The 20,442-nt window shown below is 36.3% G+C and overlaps 1 pseudogene; it reads right to left on the reverse strand.

Annotated features, from left to right (window-relative positions):
* Nucleotides 1–10,347: 10,347 nt before the first annotated feature.
* Nucleotides 10,348–10,591, reverse strand: LOC120594897 (40S ribosomal protein S27-like; annotated as a pseudogene).
* Nucleotides 10,592–20,442: the final 9,851 nt, after the last annotated feature.

Genomic DNA, 20,442 nt, shown 5'->3' on the forward strand with positions numbered 1-20,442 from the left:
AAGTAAAGTATTCTGGATAATCTACATGAGCCTAAGTTAATCATTTGGGAGTCCTTAAAAAGAAGAGTAAAAAGTCGAGGTGGGGGGGGAGCAGGAGAGGAAGGAGAGGGTGGGAGAGACAAAGGAAAGGAGGAAGAGAAAGAGGGAGGGACAGACAGACAGAAAGAGAAATATTTCACCCATGGACAACAGCTTTGCCCTGTGCCCATAGAGTTCTGCCCGCTCATGAGCTTGCCCTATAGATTTTGAACTTGCTTAAGCCAACCCTCACAATCACTTAATGATTCTTTGTTTTATACATACATACACACACACACACACACACACACACACACACCATCCTACTGATTCTACTTCTCTAGCTAAAATCTGACTAATATAGTAAGTGTAAAGAACCATCCTTTCTTTTTGAAACTCCTACCATACATAACATACACACACGTACATATATATAAACTCACATTTGGGTACCTAGCTAATACCACTGAATAAACCAAAGACACTAAAATTGTGACAAAGTATTATGAGCATGGATAAACAACAGCTGAGCAACAATAAAAAAAATTATAAGAGTAAACCAGTATAAATCATGAACCCTGTGAAAAGAAAATTTTGAGATGAATTCATTGAGTGAATTTTGAATGTAGACTGGTAAGGGTAACGATGAAGAACAAATGAGAAAAACATGAAACAGAGTCAGTACAAGTAAACTATATGTATATCCATACATTTATTTGAACAGAGTTCTGAATAATTAAAATGCAACAAACATGTATTTTATCTAAGTTCCCAATTTTTTTAGTTCATTCTATCAAGCTCTCATAGTGATAGCAATAATTGATGTATACCATTTTAATATTAAAGTTTTCTCACTAATGGTATCAGATATAAATGACTTTGATTTGTGATTTTTCCCCAACACTGTGCTTGTAAAATGCATGACATGATTATGTATGAAATGGGAATTGAAAATTCCCTTAATATCCATGAGCATGTATTTATTCAGTCTTTAAAATTTAGAATTATGTAGGTTGCCTAGGCACTAGATCTGAACATTCAAGTATAAATGATTACATATATATGGTAATTGTCCCATATATGAAGGAATTACAAAGAACAGGGACAGGAGCAGTGAGTACAGAAGTTCAAGGTTATAACTTTCTGGACATGCCACTATCTACAGAGTGTGCACATTTTTAAAATACTCTAAAGCTTATAGTTAGCTATGTTATGACTCATACTTGGCATATAACATCACTAAAACCAAAGGACAGGCTTTTGGTTTGAAAATTGGTTTCTTGTGTCAGTTAAAATTCAGAAACACATATGCTACTCCATGCCAACTTTATCCCCTCAACTAGTATGTAAAATTATTTCAATCAAATGAAACTATGTAGATCAAGCTTAACTTTTCATCAAGTTACAAACCCTGAGTTCAAGATGTTAGTCTTTTCATTATATTATTTTAGGAGCTAGAGAAGAACTCCTACCCCCAAAACATTAAATTTAGTTCAAATTCAATTTAGCAAATATATATGAAGTGCCTACCTACTATTTTCTAGGTGTTGACAAATGTGAATAAAACAGTTGTTGCCCTCAAGAAGATCACAATATAATGAAAACGACAGTTATGAAATAATGTGACAAGTATAATAATAGAGATCTAAACAGAATATTATAGAACCAAAAAGCAGTCTCCTAACCTGGAAACAACAGGAGTGTCAGAGGTGACTTTCCAAAGTGGTTATCCCTAAACTGAGTTTCAAAAGGTGAGAAGACAGTCAAGCAAAGAAAAGGGAAGAAGCCCTTACAAGAGCGGGAAGGGGGCAGAACATGAGTGAAGAGCAGAGCGAGCATGCTGGATTTATGCTACTATAGATAATTCAGACTTGTTGGACCATGAGGAGTGAGATGAAGAGGGGCAAAGGGTAATAAATACCAGTATTTAAGTCCATACTGATTTAACTCCATACAGAATTATACATATGAGGGATAATGAAACTTTTCTAACTGAATAGATGTACTTGGCATCTGAAAGTGTGGAAAAAGGGAAAACCAGTACCAAAAGGAAGAACAATAAAGACAAACATTGCTCCTTTGTAATTTTGGTTAGGCGGGCCCTAAGCAGCTGTAGAGACAGATAAACAACTTCTCCACTAACATCAAAAATACAACATCCACATATGATTAAGTTTGTCTAAAACATAAACAGTGAAGCCACAGACACACTCAGACAATCTCAAAAATATCAGTAATGTTATGATTAAGTCCAAATATTATGTTGACGGCTATATTCATTCTCATTACAGAAAAATTGTCCAGGACATATAATATCTCATATACTCCCAAGTCATTATAGTGGTACATATCTCCTTAGGCATTACATTCCCTAATTGTTTTCTGTGAAAACAATAACAATGCATGTGACAAATAATGCTTTCCTTCAAGAGACCTTAACTGTTACATTTGATGTTACTAGTCTGGGAATTACCCTTGACAGGAAAATCTACTTGTTACATCGTAAATTCTAGTAACAGTCTGTTGATAGAGAGAACTGCACAGACATAATGACATGACATTCTTTACAAGTGATTTCATTGGAGAGCAAATCTATTCCTGATAAGTAAGAATGTGCAATAATTTTGCTCTTACCTTCTAATTATCTTCCAGACTGGTCAGTTTCGAATAGGTATAAGATTTTCTTAAGGAAAATATGCAACATAGGCAAGCATTATAATCTGGTAGTTAAGTGGAAGGCCTTGGCAGTCACATAGACCTAGATTAAAATCCATCCTCAGCCTCTATCAGCCCTGTAACCTGAGAGATAAACTTAACTTCCTAAACCAGTAGATAATGAAAGAGATAACATTTCATAAGACTCCTCAAAAATCCCAGGAGGATTAAACCCCAGTCGCCCCAGGGGTTACCAAACAATAATGCATCCTACTGTATTCTTGAATTCGCTCTCCGCATTCCCTATATCAGCCCCATCTCCAGAACTCTGGCTCCCTGAAATGAAAATGCCCAAATAAACTATATCCAAACTTTTGTCACAGGCTCTGCTCTCAGAAGAACCCAACTAAGACAGTAGCTTAAAGCAGTTGAAGCCTATGGCCTTTAACCATAGAGTGAAGTCAAGAGTTTCTGGTCTCTCACCAAACCAGATAGGTCCCCAAGGAAACTAGGTCTTTCGAAGGGCTGAAAGAGAAAGAGTACTTCCAAATTAGATACTTCTCATGCCTTTCAAGGACTTCTTGTTTCTGCCAGATGTTTTCCCCAAGCATTCAGGAAAAGCCTTTTCCAGCTACATCATACTCCATTCTCTTTCTATGTCCCCTCCCCACGAGGGGGTGCCATAGAATCCACTCCAAGGCATGCACACAACTAGAAGTACACTGCAGTAAACACTCTACCGGCAACTCAGGACCAATGGGATCGGGAGCCAGGGGATATGCACGGCTTTCTTTCACCTATACTGCACACAGTCATTACTGGTTCCCTAACACACTTTTTGATTGGCTTTTTCTTTTTCCTGGTTTTGCGCTTCCTGGTCCATGTTCTTTCCCTTAGGTACACTTCCCAAGATAAACAAGCCACATCGAGCCCTTTTCTCAGCCTCTTTAAGGGAGGCCTAGGCTAAGAAAATGTTTATCAATAGATTACACAGTGCAACAAACATAACCTAGGAGCAGGTCATGATCTCAGGCTGCCTTAGAAGGTTGCCCTGTTGTCAACATGGGCCTTAAGATGGCCAGGCCCATGAAGTGTCACTATCCCTTTTAAATATGTATCAAAATACCACATATAGCAAAAATCACACTTACATTTCAAGCACAGCATTGGCACCATATTCAAACTGTTACATTTCATAATCAGATTATATCAACCAAATTTATATTGAAGGCCTGCAGTCTTCAGCTATATTAGGGGCAAACTATTGATCAAAGTATAAAAGTCTCATCACAAGTGACATTAATTTGGAAGATCCCCAGCCTCAGTGAGGTATTATCCCTCCTGCCTATTACCAAATGAAATGCCACAGGCCTATGTTTAATGGAGAAAACAAGATATAAAACTAAAAAAATTGACACCAATATAATTCTACAGATATTACAACTTGCATACTTATAATTATTAATATCAAAGGTGTACAATGAATAATAAAATCTTTAATTAGATGAGTTAGATGACTGAGTGGAACATTAATATTCAAGTTTAAGTACAGAAAAAGTGCAAAAAAGAGTACAGTTTAACAAGTAGTAGGTTCTATGTTACCCCTTTCAACCACTAATTGAAGGCCACTTGAAAATAGTTCATGATTAGTTAAAAGCCATAATCAACAAGAATTCAATTAGTTAACACTCATTTGGACAGAGATTTGTGGTCCTAAAGAAGAAAACTAGAAGAAGCAGGTGCAAACACAAAACAAAAATGTGGGACCCAGGAGTTCTGGTCAAGATGATGAAGTAGGTAAACTCTGTGTTTGCCTCCTCTCAGAACACATCAAAATTACAACTAAACTACAAAACAACCATCTTTGAGAACCACTTGAAGTCTAACTGAACAGAAGTCCTATAATTAAGGATATATAGAAGTAGACACATCGAGACTGGTAGGAAGGGAAAAAGACTTGAAACACGCTGGTCCCACACCCAAATACAGTGGTTAAAATCGAGAGGCATATATCAGCTGTAGAGGTTCCTCTGAGGAGGGAGGGGGTCCCAGCCTACATCAAGTTCCCCAGCCCAGGGTTCCAGTGCCAGGGAGAGAAGTCCCCATAACTTTCAGCAGTGAAAACCAATAGAGGTTACAGCTAAATGCCACAGTGGGCTAGTTGAGTCCCAGGCATTCCTCTTAAAGGGCCCATGGACAAACTTATTTGCTGATGGACTCAGTTGCTCTGAGCTCTAGCACTGAGGCAGCAGCTCAAAAGGTGCCAGGGACATACAGGGAGGAAATGAACTGTTTGGTTTCAGAGCTGGAGGTGCAGCTTTCTCCCAGACACAAGTGCTAGAAGAGTGCATTGTTCCTTTGTTTAGCCCTCCCCTCATCCAGCCTGCACTCATAGGCAGGTGCCATATCTGGGCTCCATCAACGTGGCTAACACAGTTTGCCCTGCTCTGGTGATTCCCTGAGACCCTGCCCCTTGCAACTTGTGGGCCCACCCAAGCCACTTATAGGGGCTTTTCTATACAAATGGCTCATCTTGACTCATGATGCTGACTGTCATAAAATCTCTTTAAGGTTCACAAACTCCAAACAAGCAGCATCTGACCTCACCATGCCCTGTACCTTTTGCTAAGCAGCCCTAGTCCAGAACTAGCAATGGCCAGTCACGGTTCACAGCGTAGCCTCTCCCAAGCACCTCCAAGCCCAACGCAAGTGGTAACCATCTGCAGATCACTTTGTGGCCCTGGGTAGGACACAGGCAATGGCTGATCTTGGTCTGCACCAGAGCCCTTCTCAAGAGACACCAGAACAAACACACCAGGTGGCCAGTTTCAAACCACACCAAAGTACCACCCTACCTCCTCTACAAATAACACACCCCAAGGGAAGACTTGGCAGGTACCAGAGCCCCACTAATGTGAATCCTGCTCTGCAGAATCAGCCCCTACACAACAGCTCCTCCACTGTAGTCATGGCCAGTCCTCACAACCAATCACCCTGAGAGTCAATCCCTCCCACTGATGTGCCAATAGCAATCAAGGCTCAACAGAGGGCACATACAATCCAAACAGGGGACATACCTGGATTACCCTTCTCAGGTGACCGGGGAGACTGTTTCACTGGGCCCCACAGGACATCTACTACATAAGACAACTCAATCGAGACCAGGAGACATAGCAGCTCTACCTAATGCATAGAATCAAGCACAGGGGAAGCCAAAATGATGAGCAAATAAACATGACTCAAATAGAAGAATTAAACAAAACTCTAGAAAAAGAATTAAACAAAATGGAGCAAGCAATCTACCAGGTGCAGACTTCAAAATACTGGTTAGAAGGATACTCAATGAGCTCAGTGAGAGCTTTAACGAAGAGATAGGAAACATAAAAATAGAGACGGAAACCATAAAAAAGAACTAGTTAAAATGAAGCAGATGATAACTGAAATGTAGAATACATTAGAGGGAATCAACAATAGATTCGATGAAGTAGAGGACAGAATCAGCAGTTTAGAAGATAAGGCAGCAGAAAACACCCTATCAGGACAACAAGAAAAAGAATCACAAAATAGTTTAAGGGGATAACAGCAAGGACAACATCAAGCATACTAACATTTGCATCATAGGATGTAGCAGAAGAAAAGAGCAAGGAATTAAAAACCTATTTAAAGAAATAATGACAGAGAACTTCCCTAACCTAGCCAAAAAAATAGATATACAAGTCCAGGAAGCACCGTCTCAAACAAAATGAAACTAAAGAGGTCCACACCAAGATACACCATAATTAAAATGCCAAAGATTAAAGACAATGAGAGAATCCTAACAGCAGCAAAAAAAAAAAAAAAAAAAAAAAAAAAAACAATTAATTACTTACAAGGGAGCTCCCATAAGACTGTCATATGATTTTCAACAGAAACTTTGCAGAAGAGATTGATATGAAATAGTCAATATGATGAAAAGCAAGGACTTACAATCAAGATAACTCTACCCAACACAACTATCATTTAGAATTGAAGGACAAATAAAGAGTTTAACAGACAAGAAAAAGCTAATGGAGTTCATCACTTCCAAACTAGTATTACAAAAATTATTAAAGGGACTACTTTAAGAAGAAAAAAAAAAAATCAAAAATGTGAATAATAAAATGGTAATAACTACATACCTATCAATGGTTACTTCAAATGTAAATAGACTAAATGCTCCAATCAAAAGACACAGGGTGGCTGAATGAATAAGAAAACAAGAGCCTTACAATATGTAGCCTACAAGAGACTCACTTCAGGTCAAAAGACACACACAGACTGAAAGTAAAGGGATGGAAAGAGATATTTCATGCAAATGAAAACAAATTCAAAAGCTAGGGGAGGAATCCATACACCACAGAAAACAGACTTTTAAAAAAAAGCCTATAAAAAGAGACAAAGGAAGTCCCATTAATTCTACTTCTGGGTATTTATCCAAAGAAACTCAAAAGACTAATTTGAAAAGACATATTCATCCATGTGTCCATTGCAGCATTATTTACAATAGCCAAGATATGGAAACAACCCAAGTATCAATCAATAGACAATTGGGTAAAGAAAAGGTGGTACATACATACAATAGAATATTACGCAGACATAAAAAAGAATGAAATCTTGCCATCTGCAACGACATGGATAGACCTAGAGAGTGTTATGCTAAGTAAAATAAATCAGACAGAGAAAGACAAATATCATATGATTTCACTTATATGTGGAATCTAAAGAATAAAATTAATAAACAAACAAAATGGAAACAAAGTCATAGATAAAGATAACATTTTGATAGCTGCCAGATGGGAGGAGGGTTGGGGGGATGGGTTAAAAACAGGAAGGGTTTAAGAAGTACAAATTGGTAGTTGAAAAATAGTCATGGGATGTAAAGTACAGCATAGGGAATATAGTCAATAATATTGTAATAACTATGTATGGTATTAGATAGGTATTAGATTTATGGATGTGATCACTTCGTTAAGTTTTGTAACTATCTAATCATGTTGTATACCTGAAACTAATATAATATTGTATGTCAACTATAACTGAAAAATAAAAAATTATTAAAGGATAAAAAAGAAAAAGGTGGGAGATTTTAGGAGCTCTGCCCATCAAGACAGGAATGCCACAGTTCAGAGCCCAATACAGCTGCATTTCTAACACACTAATTGATTCAACAACTGCTAAGGGACATAACTCCTAGTACACATTATCTTTAATGTGAGTTTTCATTGGGGGTTGGAAGGTATTAGAATAGGGAGAATTCACTAAACCAGTATGTATTTGAATTTTGTTATTTGCCAGGCATTGTGCTAAACGGTTTACACTACCTACTAATTTAACCATTCAGAATATTCCTATAAAGTAAATATTATAAACCCATTTTGCAGATGAGAAAGTTGAAGCTTAGGTTTTAAGTAACTTTCTCTACATCAAACAATTAGAAAATGATAGAACCAGACAGGCTTGTTTGACTCCCAAGTTGCTATTCTTTTTTACTACTCAAGGCTGCTTATCTTTCTTTTTAAGTCAGGGCCAATTATTACCAAACTTTTAATTTATATCACAGTTTTCATCAGTGGAGACATAGTATTTTCTCTACAAGGATGCCAGAGAGTCATTTGTAGCATCCAGTTAGCTTAATAATGGGAAGGACAATTCTTATAAATATTGATACATACATTTAAAAAGGTAGACCATGTTTCCAAATTGAATTTTGTAGAAATTGACTGGAAGAGGCCTAATCTGATGACTTTTGAACACAAAGAACTTGGAATTAAAGAATTAAATGTTTTAATTTTATATTAAAGAAACTTTTTGAAGAGGCATAAATAGACAGGGCTGGTATCTTTCCTTAAATATAAAGAAAGCAAACACAGAAAAAAGAAGTGTCATTTCCAAACAAAAACAGAGCAGGGAAATGAAATTTAAGGTCCAGATCTTCAATGATTCTAACTTTAAGGCCACTCTCCAGAGAATAATCTGGAGGGCTCTCTGCTCTGACCAAATCTCATTGGAGACAGCTCTACATCTTCCCACTTGGCTTCTTCCCTTTCTAAAAATGTCTCAGCTTGTCTTTGAAATATTAGTGACATTAAAATGCAATTCTGTCTTCCCTCTTGCCTTTCTCTGGACAGCAGTCCATAATTACTCCCTCTACTACTACCCATAAACCCCTAGAATGTTTGCAGATATAATGTATCACGCATGTGCTCAACGGAATGTTTTTTCTACATAGAGAAAGTCTTGGAAATCTAACAAAGTCTTCAAGTTTCTATAACAGAATTTTAAGCACAGTATCCTTTTTTTCTGCATTTAATATTGACCCCAGGCATCTTCTGTGGCTTTAAAGTCTACAAAATTATTATTCGATTTACATTCTTAGGGTTACATGGATGCCAGTTCCTTGAAGGCATTGTGGTTGGCTTGTCCTGGGATACTTGAGTTGTCTTATTCTCATTATCTTGCAAACTTAGTCAAAACTTTTAAAGTTCATGATTTTTATTAGCCTTTTGGATGTTATGTTTCATGGAATGCCTCATACATGATCTGGAGTTCTAAATTGTGTGCACAGTCACCTGCATCATTGACAGAAGCAACTTTGCTTAGGGTGTTAACATCACTTGGGAAAGCTCCTGATAGAGGAGAATTTATCACAATAATAATAAAGTTATTTGCACAGAAATATATTACCAGATAAATACCCAGCATGGATATCAGGGTGGATTAGCCCCGCATGCCATTTAAAGAAAGAAAACTACTTTGTAATAGGAAAATTATTTTTATATCTCTGATCTCACCTAATGCATTTCCCTTCCATTCTGCTGATAATTTCATACACTTTTATGAAGAGCAATTCCAGACTCCATTATTGTTCCAAGTTCTGACATTCTCGTAGAAAATGAAAAACTGCCATAACCTTCCCTCCTGCTCATAAAGTTCTAGAAGAGGTGGATCAGACCAGAGAATCTTCTGACTTAGGGTAAATTTTGTATTCTTTTACATAAATCCCCCAGGCGGGAATAAGGAAGAAGCTTCAAACCAAATTCCAAATATTTCACTTGGAATTGCTCCCAGAGAAGAATCGAGAAACTGCAAATTAGCATATCTGCAGATCTTATGAACAAACTCAGTAGTACTGTCATTAATAAGTTGACTGAATAGAGCCCAGGCTGTCATCTGGGTACATACCTAAAAGAACAATTCTAAAAATAAAGAAGATTGGATGATTATTTCTTAAAACCCCTTTGTAAGGCATGCAATCACAGAGCTGAAAGGGTCCATAAAGTCTAACTAGTCCACCCTAGCTCTCTCATTTTACAAGTGAAGAAACTAAGGCCCAAGGAGGTTAAGAGAGCTATACAAGAGACAGCACTGGTGCTCAGGTATTTTGACCACTGATCTAAGGTATTCTCGCACTGATAAAAATAATCACTAATATGCTATTTCATTTTTTTCATAGCTTAGAGATTTAACACAGTGATTTGTTCTGTTTTTCTCAAGAGTTTATCTAGTAATCACATATCATTGTTCTTTTAGACATCTATTAAAACAAGTGTAATGTCACTAAAATGTAATTGTTATGGTCTCGTTTTTTTTCTTTTTTATCCAAAGTGTGTTTATTGGAATAGCTTCCCACGCATTTTGATTCAGGGGCCTTTAGTGCTACTTCCCTCTGAAGAAGCATCCTTCTGTAAGCCTTGCTTTTCCTCCTGTAGGCTGGCAGAGAACAGTGGAGCAGCTAACACACAAAACTGCCCTTTGCACATGGCTATAGGCAGTGGTGATTTTATAGCATCCTGGGTATTTTACATACGTGAAATAGGAATTGGGACACTATTCCAGGCACTTCTTTTTGTTTTTTCTTCACTTTTGGAGAGGGATGAAGGAGATCCTTTGTGAGAGGCATGTTCTCACGGACAGGTCATCACTGCCAAAAAGGTAGTGACTACATTTTCTCAATAAGGAAAGTTTGACATCATAATTATATGGCTGAGACTATACTCTCTCCAAAATTTTCATATTAAGGAAATGGAACCATTAATGGACCATAACAGTACCTAATTTTCACTGTTTCATATTGCTCTCTGATTATCTCATGGATGCAGCAGGTCCCCTCTTATCATGTCTTCATGTTTGTGCATAATCCTTGACCTATAATAGGCATTCTTTTCTTATTAAAATAAATTGAATTCCTATACAAGGCTTCTATGATAAGCAACAAAAAATAAAGTCTTATATTCAAGAATGTTTGAACATCTTTACAATGTCTGAACATCAGAATAGATAAGATGGGGCAAACACAGGGCCATGAAAGTCTTTGGAGTAGCCACGAGTTCAGCAGCCCCTGCGTCAAACTTCAGAGGAGCCCAATTTGGGGATCCCCTTTCAGATGAACAGAAACAAAACCAGAATATAGATGGCTAAATGAAAGAAACATTTCTTTCTTCAGAAAAACAAGCTACATTGCTTTGCAATACCATTAAAAGCCTTTGCAAGGAAAAGGAATGCCAGCCAAATCAATGTAGGATGCACCTAAGGTTAAGTCAAAAACAGCCTGTTACCTGAAAAGTCATAAAGTGGTTCTCTATCCAGTTCCCGGGGCACGCTGAGTGCCTATTGCTCTCTACCTCCAGAATGCTTTGACAAGTAGGGGAAGCCAACATATCACAGTATTCACCTGACTTTCAGGTACCCTCAAAATAGTACCGGCTTTAAATTCCAGTATTTCTAGGACATCCAAAACTCAGGCTGAGATCAAATAAGCCAGTTCCAGAGGTGGTCTTTCTGAGCCCCTTAAATTAGCAAGGAAGTTAAGCAGGAGCCAGTGAGATACAATATCCTAGGTTTAAATTTACCCAAACTAGAAGGAAACATCAATTTGGACTATAGGTTTAAAAGTAAAGGGGATTATTTTGGGGAGTATCTTAGTTCTTGCTATAAGAAAAATATCATGGGCTGTGTGGCTTATTAACAATAGAAATTTATATCTCACGGTTCTACAGTCTGGAAGTCCAAGATCAGAATGCTAGCATGGTTGAGTTTTGGTGAGGCTCTCTTCCAGGTTGCAAATTGCTGATTTCTCCTTATACCCTCACATGGCGGAGAGCAGAGAAGGGACACAAACTCTTTCATGACTCTTATGAGGGCACTAATCTCATTCATAAGAATTCTGCCCACATCTAATCCCAATTACCTCCCAAAGAACCCACCTTCTAATAATTTCATGTGGGTGAGATGTAGAGTTTCAGTATAGAAATTTTGGGGGACACAAGCATTCAGTCCATAACAAGGAGTGTTCACTCAATTATGCCTATATAATATGAAGTTCAAAGCACTTTGAATGAACTTAATTTTATTAGTCACTTGAGTTCTTTGAGAAAAAGGGGAAATCTCAACAATTAAATTATCACTTTCCAGGAAGAGAATGTACTACTTAATATTTCTTTGGATTTCATAAAATTTCTGTTTGTGCTCTGTACTTCAGTTTTAAAACATGGCCAGATACATCCTTATTAGCCACTTCAATCTTCTGATACCTCAGATATTGCCCATCACCTGCTCCAATTTTGAAATGCTCTTATTTGTACGTGTCAGCACAGACAAAACTCTTTATAGACAGAAGTTTCTTCTTTTCTTTTAATGCATTTATACCTCTAGGTCATAAACTCTAAAGTAGTCTATGAATACCATAGAAAAATAATAAAATTAAAATACAATATGGCTAATATCATATTACCAAAACCCAGAAAAGGAAATATGTATAAAATTTCAACCATTTTACCATGACATATATTTTTAGATTAAAAAATTATATCTGTGAATTCTAATAGTTTCCAAATTACCCTTTGATGACAGACTTCAGAGACTGACTCAATTGGGTTTTAGTAGCAGTAGGTACTGCGATGTTGTGTTAATAGAAACAATAAAGTGGCCCCTTCTTTTAACAACATCCTCTCCTTTTAACTTAGTGCCAAATAAACACAACTCCTGAAATAAAGATTTAATAGGAAAAAAGGGAAAACTTCCCAACAAATAATAGCAGCAGCACTTAAAGTACATGAGGAATTAAGATACATTTCTGCCACCGGATTAGTAATGAATAAATAGGGCCCACTAATTTTTACTGTGCTTGCAGTAAAACAGACCACACAGGCCTTCTCTTCTGGAATCTATAAGTAGTGTTTTAAAATCCTTACATGGCTTTAGCACCTGTAATGACTTAGGATGTTCAGAGATGTCTAGAGGAAAAGGTAATCAGCATTTTCTTACACAGTTAAAAATAATTTCCTGACTGTTAGCTAGCTACTATGACCCAAAGAACAGCTCCAGGCCCAAACACCAGGGGATTATTCTCTCTTCACCTATTATCTACATTAGCTTTTTTTGAAATGTGACTCATCAGTTACCTCTACATAAATTAATCCTCCAGCCCTAATGATCGATATAAATTGTCCCTATCTGTGTTACAGTACTAACTTCCTTTCCTCTACAATTCTGCATAGGTTTTTGACTTGTACTAAGATCCCACATCACTTCAATTTTTCATATTGAGTTCATTTCAAGAGCTGTACCCTGGGATCCCCTCACATGACATCTCATTTTCAGGACAATCTGTAAACACTATGGCAATCTGTAAGCCAACCTGATAGGAGGCTATGTTTATAGAGACCCCCAAGGAACTGTTACTGCTGAAGGGAGAATCTCTCTTACTGTGTTGCTGCCCCCATATCTGTGACAGTTCCTGCTAGTGGCAGTGTTCTGACTAATGCTGGTACTGAGCTAACTCAGATATGGCAGAAATCACTCTCTGGTAGAAGCTTGGATAGTTGTACAACCTTTAGTTCTCCAGGAACAAGGCAGGATCAGGAGGTTTATACACAGGCAGAAAAGCCTTACATTCCCCCTTCTCAATCCCCAAGTTTCCTCTGTCATTGTACTATCCAGCTGTGTTTTCGTTATGATGAAAATCTGATAGTAAAGAATTTCAGGGGAGTCCCACAGATTCTGCGCATTTGCAACTTTTTTTCCCCATAGCTCAATTGTAAACCTGCTGGTTTTTCAAATAGTCATGCCTTTAAAAATCGTAATTTGGACCTAGGACCTATGTCATGAAAAACTCACTGAAATCCCCGAGGCGCATATATATGACATTTTTAAGTGGGCATGAAACAGTTAAACAGCAAAAGCCTATCAAGACAGCCAGTGAACAGCTTTTAACCAAGGGCTGCTGATGTCATGGGGTGGGGGGATCTCTGATAGCAAAACAATAAAGTAAATGACTCCTGAGTAGTGGGGAGGCTTTTTTTAACTAGTGCTTAGCCCGAACTCTGCTCTATTTCTTTTCCCTAGAATCCAAAAGAATCTTCAAAACCTCTCCTTTGCTACTGCAAAGGAAAGATACTTATTTATAGGCAGCTATAGAATAAGTAAACAAGTACCAAATGGGAGGCTAACCACATTTCTAGCATTAACATGAATCCACATAGTAGAAAATAGGAAGCTCATAACTAAAGCCATGAACATAGTACATAAGGAGTTAGCACTTCCGATGTGAAACTTCGTGTGGCAGAATAAGAATTCTCCATAATTCATATATTAGCCCTGACACAAATAAGTGACTACCCCTATAAAGGCCACTGTAAGATGGAATTCATCAACAGGAGACATGGATCAATGGAACACCAGGTGATAATAGAAAAAAACAAGTTGCTGGACCTGCACCAGATCACATTTTGTTGTGCTTCCCATGGACTTAGCGAGAAGAAATTGAAAAAGAACACAGAACTACAATATACTTATTTCCAAATATTACTTGAGTTTTTTTCTATACCTGTGCTTAATTTAATGATTTAGTAAACACATCTATTTCAGCCTATTATAAGCATTTCATTATAATTTTTTATCTTTATAAATATTTCAATAACTCCATGTGACCTTTTTAAAGAGAGGAAACTCTACCAAAATTTCCCAAATTAGGTTTTCAAACAAGATCTTTATGTCCAGGTAAACATATTAAATAAAATAATGTGTGACCTAGGCTTAGCCCTGTGTGGCTATATCTTACATTATACCTTTATGATGAGACATAATGTTACCTCGTATATTACAACTCTGTGAGCTATGCTGTCTGACCAAACTGAATATTTAAAAATGACTAGCATTTTTCATTTTATGTAAATAAATATGATATTATCTAAGCATATCACTTATTCACCAGCAAGAGCTGCTAAGTTACCAGTTGTAGAAAGAGTCCAAATGTATTCAATTTTCTTCTCTTCAGCAGAAGGAAATCCTCTCTGAAAATGCACTCTCCACTTTTTAAAAAACTTTTTATTTAGAAATATTATCAAACTTATTGCAAGAATGAAACAACTTCTATACTCACCCAGATTCTTGATTTTATCACATTTGTTAATTTCCTCCCTTCCTTCCTCCCTGAAATACTTGAGAATAAGTTGCACACACCACACACCTTTATCATAGTACAATTATCAAATCACAAAATTTAACATTGATGCAATACTATTTTCTAATATATTGATCATGTTTAAATTTCACCAATTTCCCCAGTAAATCCTTATAGTAAATTTTTCTTTGATCTAGATTCTAATACGAGATACGAGATCATAAATTTCATTTGGCTGTTTATCTCTTTTGTTGTCTGTAATCTGAAACTGTTCCTTGGCCATTTTTTATATTTCACAAAGTTGATATTTTTGAAGCATACAGACAAACCACTTATTTTGTATAGTATCCCTAAATTTGGGTTTCTACGATTGTTTCCTTGTGATCAAATTCAGATTATGCATTTTCTGTAAGATATCAAAGTGCATAGTGACAACACAAGTGATATCTTCTCAGGGTATCACATCAGGGGACACATGAAACTGGTTAAGACCGTGGGATTCAGGAGCAACTCCATCCCATTTTCCAAGGCAAAAAGAATATTTATAATAAATACTTCTCCTATAATCAAACAAGAAATAAGCTAAAATCATTCTTTATACTTTGACTGAAAATCATTTATATTATGTACTGTTTTATTTGTATATTTGTGTTTAAAATCTTTATTTTATCATAAAGAATTGGAAAATTTTGCCTCATGTCAAGGAAATTTCTGGCATCAAAATCAAATAGAAGAGATACTTGGAAGGAAGGAAGACTCTATATGCCTCAGAGTCTCATTAAATGTCTGGCTGACTCTAATTTAAACATAATATTTTAGGGTCCTAAATATCAGGCTTTCAGTGAGAAAGAACCATGGTATTACTAGCCATTTCACTCATGTGCTCATTTCTTAATCCATTATTTCCTTTATTTCTTCTTTTTTGTCTGTCTTGCTTTCCTTCCTATCCTTATATTCCTTCATTCCTTCCTTCTTTAGACAATCTTTTAACCTACTCTTTGTACTCCTGTGCTCCAAAGTCCTGATGGTTATATGCCAGAAAATAGTGATATTTCTCAAAAGTCAGTGTCCTTTCTTTCTCTAGTACCACTACCCTTCCCTGGACATAAAACTCCTCTTTAGGTACTAGATGATTGGAAACACACACACACATACACATATACACACACATTTAAAAATCATCTAATTCATTCTTTCATTATTCACCTAAATAGTGGCAAATTGATAAGTGTTTATTTTCTATTATCATTTATGGGACTCTGGGGTAGCAGGATGTCCACTGCCAATTGGAAGACTTTCAGAGAATCAGCTGAAAAATCCTCTTCATTTCTTGTCACTGGACAAGCCTATTAACTTTCCCCAACCTCCCTTTATTCAACCAACTCTATGAGATCAGTAGTATTTCAGAGAACTTTTTATGGGGGATTAAACAAAACAAAATATGTAAAGGTACACTATAAACTGAAAAGTTAAACAAATATAAACTATTGTGTTCATTATACTTTTCAACAAAAGATTTTCCTTTGAGTTTGCTTAATATGCATGCTTATGCACTGATTCTGAAGATATCGATTAGAAGAAAAAGACAGTTTCTCAACTGCAATGGTAAAATTGCAAGATAACTAAAAGTATGTTAGATTTCCTCTACATATATGCTAAGAGCCCTAACTCTGAAAGTGAAAATTTGCTTAGCTCGGTGATCTATTTAAAGATTTGGTTACTTTAGAGAAAAGGATGTAGAAAATGAAGAAGAGCATTTTATAAATCTATATCTATCTGTCTGTCTGTCTATTTATCTATCTATCTACCTATATATGAGATAGACGATTGAGTGAGTGAGTGAGTGAGTGAGTGAGTGAGTGAGTGAGTGAAAGAGAAATTGAGAAAGAGAGCTTGTCTTGGCTTCACTTATTAAATCTCCCTCGAAAAATAAGAAGAAAAGGAAGAGGACAAAGAGGAGGAAGAGGAGAAGAAGAACACTATAAAACAGAATACCCCTGGGTCTGGTAATCCTGACTAAATACTGAGGATTTCTTATATAAGGAACTCAACTTTAATGCTGCTTCTACAGTATATCTGACAACCCAGTGTCTTTTGATGAATGTTAAATGTTAAGTTGCCTGTTTTTCTTTCAACAAAGCCAAATGCATTGTCTGTGCTTTGCTTTCTTTAATGCCACTGTTGTTCAGGGATTCGCCCAGCAAGCTAGGGGAATAGCATGTGAATATTGAATACAAAGAGGCAGCAGTTTCCAAATTCAGCCTTCAAAAGATGAGGCTGTCCCTGCACCCCGCATGGGATAGAATGAAACTGTGTTTTGTCCAAAATTTAAAGGCTTGACCTTCAGGTCCTTAGAAGAGAAAAAGATTTCCTACGAGTTGACATCTGGATTCTTTCCTTGCTTCTGCTACAACTGCTGTTTTCACCATTATCTATATTCCCATTTCTTTGCTGCAACTGTCAAAATTGAAGTTTGAAAATATTTTATCCAGCCCTCTTGCACTAAATGGTTCAGGTAAAGGGGAAGCTTACGATTTATCAAGCAAATATATTTTAAAAGGGTTTAAGGGTCCCACCATTTCTTCCAGAAATTTTAATAAGCATATAGAAATAGCCAGCTGGCTAATCCTGGGAATATGCCTCCTCCTTGTTCATTTTATAGAAAGATCCTGTGGTCAGGAAATATAAAGCTTTCAACACATTGACCACAGCTAGGATTATAGCCTCATATGGTAGAGCTTTTTCCCACTGTCTTTTTCTGGGTGTTGGCAATATCCAGCCATCCTCTCATCGGTGTTGAAGTCACCTTCACCCTTCACTCACCAGGGAAAACTTCAAGATTGACTGCACTAATGAGGGAGTCTGGAATTGAGACATTACATGTAAATCCATCAGTGTGATTAAACTTAGCATGCACACTGTGTGTGCTTGGTACTTTCAAAGAGCCTGGCTATTAAATGGCTTCATATTTTTATACCTTTTGGCACCTTCATAAAAGGACTTAAGGAAACAGAGTTTTTCCTCCACCACTACAGATGGACTAAGGCAAATCTATGCTAAGAAGCTATTAAATAATTTGAAATGTCTCAGGTTCACTGATAAATCAAGTTGGTAGCCCTACAGAATATTTTTAAGTGTATAAATGTACATTATTTATACATGTATATATTAATAAGGTTATATGTGTATGTAAAAGCAGATATATGGTACAAAATCTATTAAGGTGCAAATAAAGTAAAACCTCATTAATTCAGACTCACTTAAATCGGAATTTCTGCTCTAACAAAGGTCCAGCTGAGCAGAAGTTTGCCTTTACCATATCAATGGATAAAAGACTTATTGAATTACTAGTGTAAATAAAGATTACAGGGAGAGTACATAAACTGTTTAAGACAATACACTGTTTTTTAGTATCCCCAAGCATTTAGGAGCACCCATTTATGTACGAATAATTGAGAGTATAATTATAAAGCAATCTTATGTATTAATCAAAATTAGTATTCTAAGGACTTCTAAAAAGAATCTTTAATTAGTGCAAGTCCACTTCTTCTGTATACTTGAAAGAAGTAAAGTTACATCCTTTTTAAAGATTGTATAGTTCAAATTCTCACAAACGTATGCATATCTTTGTCCAGGTGATGTAAATTAGTAAGCTGTTAAAATATATATTGTGTTATTTATACATTAATATACTAGACTAGTTTTTACATTTCAAGTAGTGTAACAAAACTTCGTATTTCCTTATTTCTATGGTATGTATGGATACATACTTATATTTATAATGTAAGTATGGCAGTGTGGAATGGTAAAAAGCGTAGAACTTATCTGCTCTGCCACTTTTCTGCAAGGTAAGCTTGGGTCTCATCCAGAGCCTAGGTTTCCTTACCGGTAATATTAAGAGAGGTTCTTTAGTACCCATCTTACATCTTACATTTGATTCTTGTTGCAAGAATCAAATTAAATGATGTTATTTAATGAAAATGCTTCATAAAGTGAAATGCAAATAGTTTATAATTATTTTGCCTATATAATGGATACTTACCTTTGATTTAGAAGGAAATGTTGATGAGGATATTAAAATATCCAAATATAAATTTCAAATTCCTTATTACCTAAAAAAAGAGACTATGTCCTAGCTTGGTCTGAAATATGTAGTCATATTCAAGGATGTGTAGTTTCATGACTTAATGAGAACTGGCATGATCTGAGAAGTTAAGACATTAACTTTATCTGCCATAAGTTACAAACGTGATCATACCTAGTTAACATACTCACTTTAATTTATAATAAGTAATCAACCTGGTGCACCATATTAGGAAGCAAAACAATGGAGATCGTTATCTTATTCTGACCCTCCAAACCCAACTAAGTTGGAGGAACAATTTTCACCCTATTCTTATAATTAATGCCAAAAATTGTGATACCAAAAAGCACTAACTGTAATGGATCTCTTTTTTAAAATACTGTACTTCAGTCCTATGGGATCAAAAATTTTTAAGGCCTCTTCAAAACTACTGAAAGATAAATAGAAAAAAATTCATAGAATACAAATACTTTAATATCTAGAATACCTATTCTTATATCTAGAATAAAAATCAAACCCCTCAGCTCTTTTGTAGAGGAAAGAGCATTTTAGAACTAAAGTTCTAATGGCAGTTCACTCAAGAGCTACATGCATAAGACTGGGCAAGCCATTCTCTTAAGCATCTGTAAAATGAGGTGGTCAGGCTGATGATGTTAAAAGAATCTTTTCTATGCTAACATTCTACCCTATTTTAAATTCAGCCTAATAACAAGTTTCCAAATGCATCCAAGACAGGCAAAAGAATATCCTGAGGTAAGAAGACGCCAAGCCTCTCCCTAATGCTTTCACCTTTATGCTTTCACCTTTATTTACAGATTCCAACATTAAAAATCATTTGAAGTTTGATCTCATCACATCACCTTTTATGTATCACTCTAAGTATCTTAGCACCCAAGGTAGTTCTATTCTGACCAAGTTCTGAAGAATCCTGGAAGATTTTTTACATATATATAATATATATAACTACTTTTTATGAGCATAGGCAGCCCATATGGACTTGCTCATGTGCCCTAGTTCTCTCCGTAAGACTCTGCATGGATTAAATGAAGGAGATGCTAGGTAGTAGAAGGCAACATACAAAATGCAGTTATCATTATTGTTTTAGGTCTCATCATACTTATTCAAGGACTATAAATCAATGAATAAAAAGGGTACATGAATAGAATGGCAGGACAGGTCAGTCTTAAAGACAGTTATACCTTCAGGCCCACCATCAATGGATCCAACGAGTGCATTTATTTCAACTGTGCACTTACAGAACTAATAG

The sequence above is a fragment of the Pteropus medius genome, unplaced genomic scaffold (genome assembly GCF_902729225.1).
Source record: "Pteropus medius unplaced genomic scaffold, Ma_sr-lr_union100, whole genome shotgun sequence".
Classification (NCBI taxonomy): Eukaryota; Metazoa; Chordata; class Mammalia; order Chiroptera; family Pteropodidae; genus Pteropus; species Pteropus medius.